At 43.6% G+C, this 17,046-nt stretch overlaps 1 long non-coding RNA gene across 1 annotated transcript; it reads left to right on the forward strand.

The window, feature by feature from the left end:
• Positions 1-7,331: 7,331 nt before the first annotated feature.
• On the forward strand, positions 7,332-15,991 carry LOC130272704 (uncharacterized). The gene is made up of 3 exons (XR_008843695.1): positions 7,332-7,930; positions 12,792-13,097; positions 15,757-15,991. It is a non-coding gene; the product is annotated as an uncharacterized LOC130272704 (long non-coding RNA).
• Positions 15,992-17,046: the final 1,055 nt, after the last annotated feature.

Below are 17,046 nucleotides of genomic sequence, written 5' to 3' on the forward strand. Positions count from 1 at the left end.
AAACATACTGATTTTGTTTTAAAAAAGTTTAAGATTTTTCAAAACCAGCACAGTAATAGAAAAGTATATAATCATGGATATCATTTTAATCATATTGACCCAAAGGATAAAGGAAACATGTCATTTTTACCATAAAGTGTTCAGCGTAAAAAGGAAACCCTCCAAAATTAGCAAAATTGCTTTGTTATCACAAAGTACAAATGGTTGCGTGAGCCAAACGGGTAAAAGCTTGAGTGTTCGTCGAGCCGGAAAAATCCTAAAGTTCGTGTTTAATTTCGTGTTCACTGGATTCGGCTCGCTCACCTCTAATCATTGTTTATTGGCCACACATCTCCCCATATAATAGAGGCCAACAAATGATGGCAACAAATGACTGTACAAATGGCTGTACAAATGTGTCCCTCCTCACATGACAGTCGAACCTTTTAATAAGCTTAGTAAACAAGCGTTGATCTCTGAGTTCTGCCCCCATTTATGTCGCCTGTGGAACCATCTAATAGGGCCCCAACAGTTTTTACAACTATAACTAAAAGGTTAGGACATTAGCTTGAGAAGGTACAGAGGGAATAGTTGCTTCTTGCTCTGGTGGGCCTGAAACTCTCTGCCACATAAGAAGACGCCGGTATTATTAACAGATGCCCTTTTACTATTTTTAGATGGAGGTTCAGGAACTGCAAGTAACAAGGAAGTAAATAGTCCATGAAAACTAAGACCATGCTTCACACTAAACCGAGTTCAATGCGATCAAAGAAGATAAGGTTTTCTTGCTTTCGCTCCCTATGGCAAGAGATATTTTTTTGCTGAGATATGTTTTCCTGAAGAATTGTTAGATGGAATTCCATTCCATTACTATTGCATCTAACATTCCACTATACAGTTCATAACAAATATGTGACTTTACCTGTTTAGTCAATGCCCTACAAACGGGTCAAGTAACGCTACGACGGTTACACATCCTTGAGTACACTGCAGTATAAATACGAATTCTTTATTAGAAATCAAATTTCAAGGTAATAACGCATTGTGATAGGATTTCAATAGAATAGCTGCATCAATTAGAAAAAACGCTATGTATAGAGCATGTACAAAAGACTAACTGCATACAGTATTATTCTTGAACTACGCTGAATGGAGGCTTAAACATAGAATAAAACATTTCTCAGAATATGGAAAAAATAAGATAATTGTCAATTAAAAATTTGATTTATTATAAATGTTTACTAGACAATGGGGAAAAAAGGAAGCATGGATAAGGGAAATAAATAAGACAGGTTCAATGGCCAAGGATACTGCGTAGTAAATGTGAATGGCTGCCCTGTATATATTAGGGCCAATATGGAGATGCTTTGTATTAAGGCATTTATAAACAGCAATTTCTTAACACATTGTTAGAAACACAACTGCAGATAAGCCGAAAACACAAAAGGAGATATTTGGGAAATTGTATTACCTCTGGTTTCCTTGAATTCCTGTTAGCAAGCTAGCCATTGTTTATAGCCTTCAAGGAAGCAGATTGTACAGTGGCATACCTACAGACCAGTGTTCTCCAACCTGTAGCTCTCTAGCAATGCTGAAACCACAGGTCATCCTGGTGGTGAGTGATACAATGTGTCACCATATCACTAGTCTAGCTACACTGATGAGTGTAATAAAAAAATATATATTTTCACTTTAATAGAGCTGCAAATATGAAATTTACACTCCTGTATAAGGCTTCTGTGACAGTGGCTTATGGCACTCATTGGCAAAAATTGCCATCTGTGTACCATCTACAGGGTTGGCCATTTATATGGATACACCTTAATAAAATGGGAATGGTTGGTGATATTAACTTCCTGTTTGTGGCATATTAGTATATGTGATGGGGGAATCTTTTCAAGATGGGTGGTGACCATGGCGGCCATTTTGAAGTTGGCCATTTTGAATACAACTTTTGTTTTTTCAATTGGAAGAGGGTCATGTGACACATCAAACGTATTGGGAATTTCACAAGAAAAACAATGATGTGCTAGGTTTTAACATAACTTTATTCTTTCATGAGTTATTTACAAGTTTCTGACCACTTATAAAATGTGTTCAATGTGCTGCCCATTGTGTTGGATTGTCAATGCAACCCTCTTCTCCCACTCTTCACACACTGATAGCAACACCGCAGGAGAAATGCTATCACAGGTTTCCAGTATCCGTAGTTTCAGGTGCTGCACATCTCGTATCTTCACATCATAGACAATTGTCTTCAGATAACCCCAAAGATAAAAGTCTAAGGGGGTCAGATCGGGAGACCTTGGGGGCCATTAAACTGGCCCACTACGACCAATCCACTTTCCAGGAAACTGTTCATCTAAGAATGCTCGGACCTGACGCCCATAATGTGCTGGTGCACCATCTTGCTGGAAAAACTCAGGGAATGTGCCAGCTTCAGTGCATAAAGAGGGAAACACATCATCATGTAGCAATTTGTCATATCCAGTGGCCTTGAGGTTTCCATTGATGAAGAATGGCCCCACTATCTTTGTACCCCATATACCACACCATACCATCAATTTTTGTGTTCCAACAGTCTTGGAGGGATCTATCCAATGTGGGTTAGTGTCAGACCAATAGCGGTGGTTTTGTTTGTTAACTTCACCATTCACATAAAAGTTTGCCTCATCACTGAACAAAATCGTCTGCGTAAACTGAGGGTCCTGTTCCAATTTTTTTTTGCCCGTTCTACAGCACCTGAAACTACGGCTACTGGAAGCCTGTGCTAGCATTTCACCTGCGGTGTTGCTATCAGTGTGTGAAGAGTGGGAGAAGAGGGTTGCATTGACAATCCAACACAATGGGCAGCACATTGAACACATTTTATAAGTGGTCAGAAACTTGTAAATAACTCATGAAAGAATAAAGTTACGTTAAAACCAAGCACATCATTGTTTTTCTTGTGAAATTCCCAATAAGTTTTATGTGTCACATGACCCTCTTCCTCTTGAAAAAACAATGGCCAACTTCAAAATGGCCACCATGGTCACCACCCATCTTGAAAAGTTTCCCACCTCACATATACTAATGTGCCACAAACAGGAAGTTAATATCACCAACCATTCCCATTTTATTAAGGTGTATCGATATAAATGGCCCACCCAGTACTTCTGCCTACCTTGTCCAAACAACTCGCACAGCTCTCCCTCCTCGTTGCAGACTTCGGAATGTGGCTCCCACATGGACTCATTCAGCATCTGTCTCTGGTGCACCTGGTAGGGGCCACACAAAGACTGTCTCATTAAGGGTTCGTGCCTGCCTTTGAGTCCACTACCTCTCCAATCCCTGTTTAGCAGTATGTCATGACATGTTCTCTCACTCGTCTCCGGAACTCCCGCGTTGTAAGGCCAACATATATTTTCTGGCATGGACATTTGGCATAATATACAACACTTTTTGCTGTGCAGTCAATGTGATGTGTAATTTTATAGGTTTTGGTACCACTGGCATTTTCCAATGTAGTAATTTTCTCTACATTTATACAGGCTACACACTGCCCACATTTAAAGGTACCCCACTGAGGTCCCTTCGATCCAAATAATTGAGCTGGGTTTGGGCCTCGATGGTAACTATGGACCAAGGTATCTCTGACATTTTTAGATCTTCGATATGTAACAGAAGGTTTTTCGGGTAAACATTTTAGGAGTCCCTGGTCGGTTGTCAATAATGGCCAATATTTCTCCATTGGCCTCGTCCTTTCTTGTGTGCGTGAATGGTAGTTGGTGATAAATGTAACCATTTCTGTGTCATTCTTTTTGGTCCTTCTCCTATCCTGGAAAAGATGTGTGCAGTTACTTTGTTTAGCTCTTTTATACGCCCCTTTCAATGGATTTGTCATCATATCCCCTTTATCGAAATCGCACCTCAAGATCTCTTTCTTGGTTTTCAAAGTTCTGGTCTTCTGAGCAGAAACAGCGGGCTCTTAGGTATTGTCCGGTTGGTATTGTAATGAGATGACGTGGATGTCCAGATTTAGCATGTAAAATCGTATTGGCAGATGTGCTCTTGCAAAAAAGATCTGTGGATAAAAATCCATGGATTTTCCATGTTCATCTTTTTCTTTCGCTCCGTTTCCTTTTTCTTCCCTATCCCCTGGCTTGGGTTAATTCCTGATGACGACACACTACTATACACATCTAACACTGTTCACATCTCTTTATACACCCTTTCGCATTAAAAAATGTTTACATTTTTATTTTCTATTATTATTTTTTTTAATTAATATATATTACACCCTTTTCACCATCTCCACTATCATGTCTTCAATTTAATGGTAGACATATATATGTATTTAATGTGTATAGTTTATTTGGGGCCCCCATTTATTAAAGGGGTTATCCACCATAAGGTGATTTTAGTATGTACCTGGCAGACAGCAATGGACATGCTTAGGAAGCATCTGCGCTTGTCTTGGGGCTAAATGGCTATGTTGTGAGATTACCATAACACTGTGGGTAGCTTTTTGTGAACTGGTATTTCCTGTTTGAGTTTTCTTTTTTGCCTACAAATCCCATAATTACATTTTCCTCCCTCCCAGACATCAGCCACCCCACTCATTAAAACATAAATGAGCTTTATCCATTTAAAAGACCTGTGGTTTTCAATCAGGGTGCCTACAGCTGTTGCATTAGTGGCAGATTGATCTCTCTCTGGTTTCTCTCCACCCATTGAAGCGCATAGGCTCCCTGTCATCAGCTGACTAGTGAGTCAGGTCTCGGCCGCATTGATATCTGGGAAAAACAGTCATTTTGTATGCTGTTTAAAATAAATATTGGGGTGAAATTCACATAAGAATTGTAAGAAAACCGTCACACACAGGTACAGACACTATATTATGAACTACACTCACTTTACAGCCCCTGTAGCATAGTCAAATAAAAAAAAATCCTGGAATACCCCTTAAAATGTTATAATCTATATATATACAATCTGTCCTGTACATAGTGTCTTTTGCATGCACTTTATATTTAATTATTGCATGTGTTTTCTGATATGTGAATTTATTATTTTTTATCTGTATTTATTATTCTGCATGCATCTACTGATTATTCTACCTGTATTAATTCACTCGTATGCACTATGTCACTTTATTATTATTTATGAAATACCACTGTTTATTATGTAATCAATTGTGTTTTATGGCCCGTTCAAGTGTGTGCCCTTACTCTTCCTCCCTGTCTCTTATATATATATATATATATATATATATATATATATATATATACACTTTTTATGTCCCTGTGAATGCATCCCAGCCGGTTCTATAGTTTATACCACAGACCATTATAGCAAAGACCACAGATGGTTTGACGTCTAGGGTCTGGGGCGCACGCATGCGCAGCAGACGACCGGGCAGCCTTTTTCTTGTGGTCCAGGCTTTTGTTTTACAGCGATCACATGATTGCTATAATGCCTACAACATGTGACTATCACATGATTGCTACATCATTATGGCTCGCAGGTGCGTACGCAGGTCTGTATTGTCTACCTGAGATATAAATATTGTAGTGTCTGTATGCTACATTACTCCTAGATAAAGCTGCTTAGCAAAATGCGTTGGAGCCCTGGAGAGGTGTCGAAGAGCTTTGCATTATATGTATGTATGGTCTGCTGCTGCTGCAGTCTGCACAGCGTCTTAACCCTCAGCAGGTTTGATGGGTGCTCTTCTTTGCCAGATTCAATTTTCTTCTGCATTTTAGACTGGCAGACAAAAATATGAAGGCTGATGTACTCTCCTGTTCCTTTGATCCAGAGGACAATATCGAGGAACCACAACACATGATGGATCCTTCTCGTCTGGTCTCTGCGGTTACTGTCCAGCTGAAGGATATTCCTACAGGAAAGATATTTGTTCCATGTGCCAAGAGGAGGAGAGTACTTTATTGGGGACATTGTTCCAAATTTGCTGGTCACCCTGGGGTGCGTAAGACCCTTGACTTGCTGTCCCTTTACTACTGGTGGCCAACTCTGACTAAGGATGTCCGAGAATTTGTCTCCGCCTGTACCTCCTGTGCCAGCAACAAGGTCTCCAGAACCAAATCCACCGGATTGTTACAACAACTAGCCATTCCAGAAGGCCCCTGGCAACACATTGCAATGGACTTCATTATGGACCTTGCGCCTTCCGATGGTTGTTCAGTAATCTGGGTAGTGGTGGACCGATTTTCCAAGATGGCACACTTTGTTCCACTTCCTGGATTGCCCTCTGCTTGTCATCTGGCTTGTCTATTTGTAGAGCATATCTTCCGTCTTCATGGTCTTCCTCTACATATTGTGTCTGATTGTGGAGTACAGTTCCCTTCCCGATTCTGGCGAGCACTCTGTGGACTTCTGGATATCAAATTGGATTTCTCTTCCAGTTACCATCCACAGACTAATAAACAAGTGGAGCGTGTAAATCAGATCTTAGAGAATTACCTGTGACACTATGTCTCTATCTCACTATGATTGGGCTCATCTTCTGCTTTGGGCCGAGTTTTGTTATAACAGTCATACCGGAGACTCTACGGGCTCTTCTCCTTTCTATATTGTGTATGGATTTCATCCACGTGTTCCCCTGCCATTATCTGCGAACTCTGAAGTTCCAGCTGCCAATTCTTCCTACAGAGACTTTCTCAACATCTGGAGTCAGACCAAGAACTCTATCTCGCAGGCTGTGTCTCGGATGAAGAAGAATGCGGACATTAGATACAGATGCCTCCTCAGTTTTCCCCTGGTGACAAGGTCTGGCTGTCTACACGGAACATTCGCATGAAGGTACCATTACAAGTTTGCTCCCCAGTTTTTGGGCACGTTCGAGATTCTGCAGCGCATTAACTGTCTCCTACAAGCTCCGGCTACCTCCTACTCTCCAGATTCCCAACTACTTCCATGTGTCTCTTCTGAAACCAATGGTTCTGAACTCGTTCTCCAGATCTTCTTCCACCACTACTTCTGTTCCCGCAGGTGAAGAATCTGAATTTAAGTACAATATATCTTAGATTTCAAAGTGGTTGGTAGTAAGATTTACTATCTTGTGGATTGGAAGAATTACAGTCCTGAAGAGCATTCCTGGGAACCTGAGGAGAATATTCATGCCCCGAATCTTCTGAAGAGTTTCTTTTTTGCACATCAGGACAAAGAAGAGGGGGCGGGCTACTGTAATGACAGCGGTTGGAGACCGCCATTGTGTACCATCTACTTCTGCATACCTTGGCCGAACAACTCGCACAGCTCTCCCTCCTAGTTGCAGACTTCGGAATGTGGCTCCCACACAGACTCATTCAGCATCTGTCTATGGTGCACCTAGTAGGGGCCGCACGAAGCCTTTCTCTTTTAGGGTTCGTGCCCGCCTCTGAGTCCACTCCCACTCCAATCCATGTTCAGCAGTACCTATTTAAGGACACTCTGCCCTGCCTTCTGTGCCTGATCAATATTGTGGTTTTGCACAGTAAAGGTTCTGCTGCTTCTCTGCTGACTCCGTGTTCCAGACTTCTGCCTGTTTTGTGACTCCGTCCTCGCCTGACCCCTGGTACTTTCCTGTCTCTCCTGGTACAGACCTCAGACTGCTAGACTATGCCTTTGCCTGCTATTGAACTAAAAACCCCACAAGCACCTGTGCTACTCAGCTCTGCTATTCCCTGCTCCAGCTCTGCCACGCCATCTGCCTGGTCAGCGTCTACTGGCCCTGCTGCTGTGCTACTCCAACCAGCCTCAGCCAGCCCCACCCACCTGCAAACACAGATCCTTTCTTTTAAGGATTCTTTGGGCTGCTTTGGCCAGCTGCGTCTTCACTGGGACCACTCTTGTGTAGCGACCTGGTATCTCCCTGCAGCTAAGACCAGCTTCCGCACCCGGAGCAGGATAAAGAGTGAAGGCCAGGGAGATACTTAGACTCCGCTCGCGAGTTTGGCCCAAAGCCAAACCGGTAAGTGGCACAGCGTGTCCACACCCGTTGGGGCGTTAGAACATTATACTTCACTACTTAGTCTAGAACTAAAGAACAAATCAAACGTTGAATAGTGTTGAAAAATCCTTTAAAGCATCTATACTAAACATGCAGTAATGTATAAAAATCACTTAAAATATCTACACAAAAAATGCTGCAATTTTGAAAAAAATTCTTGATCAAAGTTTTGTGCCTACAACTCCTACAAACTTATATGTGTCTGTTTTTGTGCAGATTACAAATAAACCTTGTGTAGTCTAAGACTGAGTTTAAATGTAATAGTTTGGTCAGTATGTTGGTCAGTATGCTTTGCCATAACCAGGAATGGTTCAAAAATCTAAAAAGTGCAAATCATTACATACGTACATTGCCTGGCTCAAGCGCCCCCTACGTTCTCTTCTTGGCATGCCAACAGCTTCCCTCATTGTCTTGACAACGACCCTGCAGAGCTGTTCATCATTGTCACGATTCGGCTTACGGGTTGTGGATCCGCTGTGTCAGCGAGGGATTGGCGTGGACCGTGCTAGTGGACCGGTTCTAAGAGGCTACTGGTTTTCACCAGAGCCCGCCGCAAAGCGGGATGGTCTTGCTGCGGCAGTAGCAACCAGGTCGTATCCACTAGCAACGGCTCAACCTCACTGACTGCTGAGAAGGCGTGGGACAGAAGGACTAGGCAGAGGCAAGGTCAGACGTAACAGAAGGTCGGGGGCAGGCGGCAAGGTTCGTAGTCAGGATGGATAGCAGAAGTTCAGGTACACAGGCTTTGGACACACTAAACGCTTTCACTGGCACAAGGCAACAAGATCCGGCAAGGGAGTGCAAGGGAGGAGATCAGATATAGTCTGGGAGCAGGTGGAAGCCAATTAAGCTAATTGGGCCAGGCACCAATCATTGGTGCACTGGCCCTTTAAGTCTCAGAGAGCTGGCACGCGCGCGCCCTAGAGAGCGGAGCCGCGCGCGCCAGCACATGACAGCAGGGGACCGGGACAGGTAAGTGACCTGGGATGCGATTCGCGAGCGGGCGCGTCCCGCTGTGCGAATCGCATCCCCAACGGCCATGACAGTGCAGCGCTCCCGGTCAGCGGGACTGACCGGGGCGCTGCAGGGAGAAAGACGCCGTGAGCGCTCCGGGGAGGAGCGGGGACCCGGAGCGCTAGGCGTAACAGTACCCCCCCCTTAGGTCTCCCCTTTTTTTTGTCCGGCAACTGCCTCCCCTGGGACGAGGACACCGGGAAAGAATGGAGGGTTTCCTCAACGGAAGGCAGTACAGCAGGAGTTGGAATGGGGAGGGAGGGCAGAGGGTGAAGCTTGGCACGGGGCAGGGAGACACAAGGACGGGAGCCATGAGGAGGCACAGAGGCTTGCCTGACGGGACTGGGAGGGGGGGAGAGGCACTTCCTGTGGCAGGCAGAGTCCCAGTTCCTGATCTCCCCGGTAGTCCAATCAAGGGTGGGAGAATGAAGCCGGAGCCATGGCAGACCAAGGAGGACCTCAGAGGTACAATTGGGGAGAACGAAGAGCTCAATCCTTTCGTGGTGGGGTCCAATAGACATCAGGAGGGGTTCTGTGCGGTAACGCACGGTGCAATCCAATCTGACTCCGTTGACCGCGGAGATGTAGAGCGGCTTGACGAGACGGGTCACCGGGATGCTGAATTTATACACAAAGGACTCCAAAATAAAATTCCCAGAGGCACCAGAGTCCAAGCAGGCCACGGCTGAAAGGGAGGAGTTGGCCGAAGGAGAAATCCGCACGGGCACCGTGAGACGTGAAGAAGCAGACTTAGAACCAAGAGACGCCACACCCACGTGAGCTGGGTGCGTGCGTGCGTTTCCCAGGCGTGGAGGACGGATAGGGCAATCCACCAAGAAATGCTCGGTACTGGCACAGTACAGACAGAGATTTTCTTCTCTACGGCGATTCCTCTCTTCCTGGGTCAGGCGAGACCGATCCACTTGCATGGCCTCCTCGGCGGGAGGCCCAGGCGTAGACTGCAAAGGATGCTGTGGGAGAGGTGCCCAGAGATCTAAGTCTTTTTCCTGGCGGAGCTCTTGGTGTCGCTCAGAAAAACGCATGTCAATGCGGGTAGCCAAATGGATGAGTTCTTGGAGGTTGGCAGGAATCTCTCGTGCGGCCAGCACATCCTTGATGCGACTGGATAGGCCTTTTTTAAAGGTCGCGCAGAGAGCCTCGTTATTCCATGATAACTCGGAAGCAAGAGTACGAAATTGGATGGCGTACTCGCCCACTGAAGAATTACCCTGGACCAGGTTCAACAGGGCAGTCTCGGCAGAAGAAGCTCGGGCTGGCTCCTCGAAGACACTCCGGACTTCAGCGAAGAAGGACTGGACTGTGGCTGTAGCAGGATCATTGCGGTCCCAGAGCGGTGTGGCCCAAGACAAGGCCTTTCCTGAAAGAAGGCTTACTACGAACGCCACCTTAGACCGTTCTGTAGGAAACAAGTCCGACAACATCTCCATATGCAGGGAACACTGAGACAAAAATCCACGGCAGAGTTTAGAGTCCCCATCAAATTTGTCCGGCAGGGACAAGCGTAGGTTAGGAGCGGCCACTCGCTGCGGAGGAGGTGCAGGAGCTGGCGGAGGAGATGGTTGCTGCTGTAGCAGAGGCAGAAGTTGCTGTAACATGGCGGTCAACTGCGACAGCTGCTGTCCTTGTTGGGCAATCTGCTGCGATTGCTGAGCGACCACCGTGGGAAGATCAGCGAGACTTGGCAGCGGCACCTCAGCGGGATCCATGGCCGGATCTACTGTCACGATTCGGCTTACGGGTTGTGGATCCGCTGTGTCAGCGAGGGATTGGCGTGGACCGTGCTAGTGGACCGGTTCTAAGAGGCTACTGGTTTTCACCAGAGCCCGCCGCAAAGCGGGATGGTCTTGCTGCGGCAGTAGCAACCAGGTCGTATCCACTAGCAACGGCTCAACCTCACTGACTGCTGAGAAGGCGTGGGACAGAAGGACTAGGCAGAGGCAAGGTCAGACGTAGCAGAAGGTCGGGGGCAGGCGGCAAGGTTCGTAGTCAGGATGGATAGCAGAAGTTCAGGTACACAGGCTTTGGACACACTAAACGCTTTCACTGGCACAAGGCAACAAGATCCGGCAAGGGAGTGCAAGGGAGGAGATCAGATATAGTCTGGGAGCAGGTGGAAGCCAATTAAGCTAATTGGGCCAGGCACCAATCATTGGTGCACTGGCCCTTTAAGTCTCAGAGAGCTGGCGCGCGCGCGCCCTAGAGAGCGGAGCCGCGCGCGCCAGCACATGACAGCAGGGGACCGGGACAGGTAAGTGACCTGGGATGCGATTCGCGAGCGGGCGCGTCCCGCTGTGCGAATCGCATCCCCAACGGCCATGACAGTGCAGCGCTCCCGGTCAGCGGGACTGACCGGGGCGCTGCAGGGAGAAAGACGCCGTGAGCGCTCCGGGGAGGAGCGGGGACCCGGAGCGCTAGGCGTAACAATCATTGAGTGACATGGCCTATTAGTAGGTGGTAGTGCCGGCACCTGACAGAGGATTTAACTGGTTGGCTGCTCAGTCCTATGTCCGTGATTGTACTTTGTCCCATCACTAGCGTTCCTGTTCCCTGCGTTCCTGTGTCCTTTGTTCAGTTCTTCTGTGATCTGACCTTTTGTTCCCTTCCTGACATTGCTCTTGCCTGCTGACTTTGTACTTTGCTGCTCTATAGGTTTGACCTTTGCCTGTCCTGACTCTGTTTGGCAGTGATTTTGTACTATGTAGCCCTCTTGGTTCTGACTCTCTGGCTTGTTTCTCCTAATTTTTCGGCTTTCAATTTGGTACTTTATTTTTGCCCATCTAGACTGTTTGATGCTTTTTGATGGCTCTGCACTTAGTTCAGCATAGTTCACCTTAGCTCAGTTGGGGGCTGCTATGTTGGGAGGATTGTCCAAAGAGGTAGAGACAGTGATTGAGGCATATCCAGGTCTGCACTGATCCCTACCCCGGAAATGACACAAGTGTTTTCATTATAGTTATTGTCTGTGTAAGTTCCACTCCTGATTTTGGCAAAAAAAAAAAAACACTGACCATAATATGAAGTGAGAACCCAGTGTAATTCTGCATTCATCTGTCCCCTACTTCTACAGGTCAGCAGGAGTAGGAAGGAAGTTTACTGGTGGCCCCCATGCTAACTATGTATCTGCTCTGCAGGCACAAGGACAGCCCTGATGAATAAAATAGATCCTGTCAAAAAGCACCCCAGATCCCAGCATCTTTTTCTGAATATGTAGATATGTTTGGGCTTCATACAGTTGTGGAGTTGAGATCATGTAATCCAACAATTTAAAGGATTATCCCTTATGCAATCTTCATAAAGTCTTTATGCAAGTCACCTGTATCCACTACAGCCAAACCCTATTACTACTAATAATTATCAATGTTTTCTTGTTAAATAAGTTTCTCATCATAGATATTGATACTGTAGAACCTGAGGTAGTCGAGATAAAACATCCCGGCACACGGCTGAAGCATTAACTATATTAGTAGAGCCAATTATCTCTAATAGAAGGAATGTAGGTCAACTTAAATCATCCTCTTAAGGGTCCTCGCTGGTTACCTTCAGTTCTTATTTCCAAAATAGTAGAATGTTTTGTAGCATTCTACAAACTCCCATAACAATAAGACATAAGACGGTGAGTCCTTCTTTATTTCTATTTAACCAGACCATAAATGTTATATTTTGGTTTCAGCAAATAAATATTTTTCTTTGTGTAATACAACATTTATAGTTAATATATGTTCTAGTATCTTTTCCTCACTGTTTTCAAGATCTCTGCATGTTTTTTTTTCTCTTTCTTTTCTTACAGAAACCTTCACTGTTCACTCAATCTGCCCTGGCTATGTGATTAAAAAAAAAACAGGTGCAAGACTGATCACAGTAAAATCCCTTTTACACAGGACTATTATCGGAAAATGAGTGTTACTGAATCAGCCAATTGGATCTTTTGTACGACCATTTAAATTATCGCTATCGACCGCCCATTTCCCTATGTAAACAGGTGATGTGCGTCCGACAATGTTGAGTTTATCGAACCTTGTGAAGACTCATCAAACAAGTACCAACCACAGAGATCAGCAATCATCATCTGCAGAATGTCGTTCCATATAAAAAGGTCCTCAATTTTGGTCTTGTATGTTTACAGTTTGCACTGGATACGTTCCTGGAGTATACAGTATACAAATCCATAGTCCCCTTTTACCCAACAGAGGCCAGAAAATTGTGCTTTTGGCTTCCATTCTGGCAGTATGCTCTTCAATAGTGCATCAGGCTGCACTATTACATACAGAGACATTTAATTTAAAAAAAACGTATCACAAAAGGTATAGATTTTTTACATTGAGAGCCTCTAATTGGCTATCCATAGAATATATTTTATTTCCATGGACATATACTCTGAAAGCCACATATACTCTGAAAGGGCTTTATAATATATGCATCAGACCAGTGCAATGTGCCATCCATCATATGATTGCGATATTTATCCCCTACGACTATACAATGAAGGTACCTACTGACTGATAGTGAGCAAAGATCTTTAAAAAATCACAAGAAATAGATAAAGAATTTATATTAGAAATAAAACTTTTTACTATATAAAAAATAATTTGCTGAAATAGCAGAATACCTTCTTAAATAGTTTCAAGTGAAAGGGTAGGCAACACTATGTTTAGATAACTTGTCAAAGATATTCATTTTCACATGTTTATGTAAGGTATTGCTATGCGTACCACACGTTTATGTAGGGTAGTACCATGTCTATTACACTTGATTATGTAGGGTATTGCCATGTGCACTACACGTTTATGTAGAGTAGTGCCATGTGCACTACATGTTTATGTAGAGTAGTGCCATGTCTACTACACATGCTTATGTAGGGTATTGCCATGTGTACTACACGTTTATGTAGGGTAGTGCCATGTCTACTACACGTGATTATGTAGGGTATTGCCATGTGTACTACACGTTTATGTAGAGTAGTGCCATGTCTATTACACTTGATTATGTAGGGTATTGCCATGTGTACTACACATTTATGTAGGGTATTGCCTTAGCTACTACACATGATTATGTAGGGTATTGCCATGTGTACTACAAATTTATGTAGGGTAGTGCCATGCCTACTACACATGCTTATGTAGGGTATTGCCATGTGTACTACACGTTTATGTAGAGTAGTGCCACGTCTACTAAACATGCTTATGTAGGGTATTGCCATGTGTACTACACGTTTATGTAGGGTAGTGCCATGTCTACTACACATGCTTATGTAGGGTATTGCCATGTGTACTACACGTTTATGTAGGGTAGTGCCATGTCTACTACACATGATTATGTAGGGTATTGCCAGGTGTACTACACGTTTATGTAGGGTAGTGCCATGTCTACTACACATGATTATGTAGGGTATTGCCATGTGTACTACACGTTTATGTAGGCTAGTGCCATGTCTACTACACATGATTATGTAGGGTATTGCCAGGTGTACTAGACGTTTATGTAGGGTATTGCCATGTCTACTACACATGATTATGTAGGGTATTGCCATGTATACTACACGTTTATGTAGGGTTTTGCCTTACCTACTACACATGCTTAAGTAGGGAATTGCCATGTGTACTACACATTTATGTAAGGTAGTACCATGTCTATTACACATGCTTATGTAGGGAATTGCCATGTGTACTACACGTTTATGTAGGGTAGTGCCATGTCTATTACACATGCTTATGTAGGGTATTGCCTTACCTACTACACATGCTTATGTAGGGAATTGCCATGTGTACTACACGTTTATGTAGGGCAGTGCCATGTCTACTACACATGCTTATGTAGGGTATTGCCATGTGTACTACATGTTTATGTAGGGTAGTGCCATGTCTACTACACATGCTTATGTAGGGTATTGCCATGTGTACTACACGTTTATGTAGGGTAGTGCCATGTCTACTACACATGATTATGTAGGGTATTGCCAGGTGTACTACACGCTTATGTAGGGTAGTGCCATGTCTACTACACATGATTATGTAGGGTATTGCCATGTGTACTACACGTTTATGTAGGGTAGTGCCATGTCTACTACACATGATTATGTAGGGAATTGCCATGTGTACTACACATTATTGCCATGTGTACTACACGTTTATGTAGGGCAGTGCCATGTCTATTACACATGCTTATGTAGGGAATTGCCATGTGTACTACACATTATTGCCATGTGTACTACACGTTTATGTAGGGTATTGCCATGCCTACTACACATGATTATGTAGGGTATTGCCATGTGTACTACACGTTTATGTAGGGTATTGCCTTAGCTACTACACATGATTATATAGGGTATTGCCATGTGTACTACAAATTTATGTAGGGTATTGCCATGTGCACTAAACATCTATGTAGGGTATTGCCATGCCTACTACACATGCTTATGTGGGGTATTGCAGTGCACTAAACATCTATGTAGGGTATTGCCATGCCTACTACACATGCTTATGTGGGGTATTGCAGTGCACTAAACATCTTTGTATGGTATTGCCATGCTTACTACACATGCTTATATAGGGTATTGCCATGTCTACTGATACTGCATGTAAGGTCTATGTATTAGCTGCATATTTCCTGTGATGCTTGAGACAAGAGACTGAAATATATATTGGATTTTCATTATCCCTCCCCTAAGTGCGTCCTGTGCTCTGTTATAGAATAATAAATGATCTCCTTTAGGTCATAAATATAAAGCTCCTCCATCCTTTCTTCTGCTTCTCCAGATGCTGCAGACCCTACATTGATTGATATGAAGGATGGGCCGAGGAGGAGGAGGGGGTAATAAACAGAGAAGAGGCATGCACAACAGACATGGACTGGAAAGTAACAAGTGGTTCAGACAATGATCTATCCACATGCACAAAGTCAGATTTGTTCACACAGTGCAGTTTTTGATTTTTTTTCCCCAGACAGAAAAAAGGCAAGAGTCTTTCTGTTACACTGTTCTTGTCATTACAATTAAATGCATCATACAAGACTGTGAACAAGGCCAGTTGTATTCACAGGTTTAAATGGGTTTCTCCAGAAAAAAAATTCCTTGAAGAAAATATTTTACAAACATGGTATTTAACCCCTTAAGGACCCAGCCATTTTACACCTTAGGACCCGGCCATTTTTTTGCACATCTGATCACTGTCACTTTAAACATTAATAACTCTGGAATGCTTTTAGTTATCATTCTGATTCTGAGATTGTTTTTTCGTGACATATTCTACTTTAACTTAGTGGTAACATTTTTTGGTAACTTGCATCCTTTCTTGGTGAAAAATCCCAAAATTTGATGAAAAATTTGAAAATTTAGCATTTTTCTAACTTTGAAGCTCTCTGCTTGTAATGAAATTGGATATTCCAAATATTATTTTATTTTATTCACATATACAATATGTCTACTTTATATTTGCATCATAAAATTGACGAGTTTTTACTTTTGGAAGACATCAGAGGGCTTCAAAGTTCAGCATCAATTTTCCAATTTTTCACAAAATTTCCAAAATCACAAATTTTCAGGGACCAGTTCAGGTTTGAAGTGGATTTGAAGGGTCTTCATCTTAGAAATAGCCCACAAATGACCCCATTATAAAAACTGCACCCCCCAAAATATTCAAAATGACATTCAGTCAGCATTTTAACCCTTTAGGTGTTTCACAGGAATAGCAGCAAAGTGAAGGAGAAAATTCACAATTTCCATTTTTTACACTCGCATGTTCTTGTAGACCATATTTTTGAATTTTTACAAGGGGTAAAAGGAGAAAATGTATACTTCTATTTGTAGCCCAATTTCTCTCGACTAAGCACATACCTCATATGTCTATGTAAAGTGTTCGGTGGGTGCAGTAGAGGGCTCAGAAGGGAAGGAGCGACAAGGGGATTTTGGAGCGTACGTTTTTCTGAAATGGTTTTTGGGGGGCATGTTGCATTTAGGAAGCCCCTATGGTGCCAGAACAGCAAAAATCCCCCACATGGCATACCATTTTGGAAACTAGACCCCTTGAGGAACGTAACAAGGAATAAGG

This window comes from Hyla sarda, chromosome 5 (genome assembly GCF_029499605.1).
Source record: "Hyla sarda isolate aHylSar1 chromosome 5, aHylSar1.hap1, whole genome shotgun sequence".
Lineage (NCBI taxonomy): Eukaryota > Metazoa > Chordata > Amphibia > Anura > Hylidae > Hyla > Hyla sarda.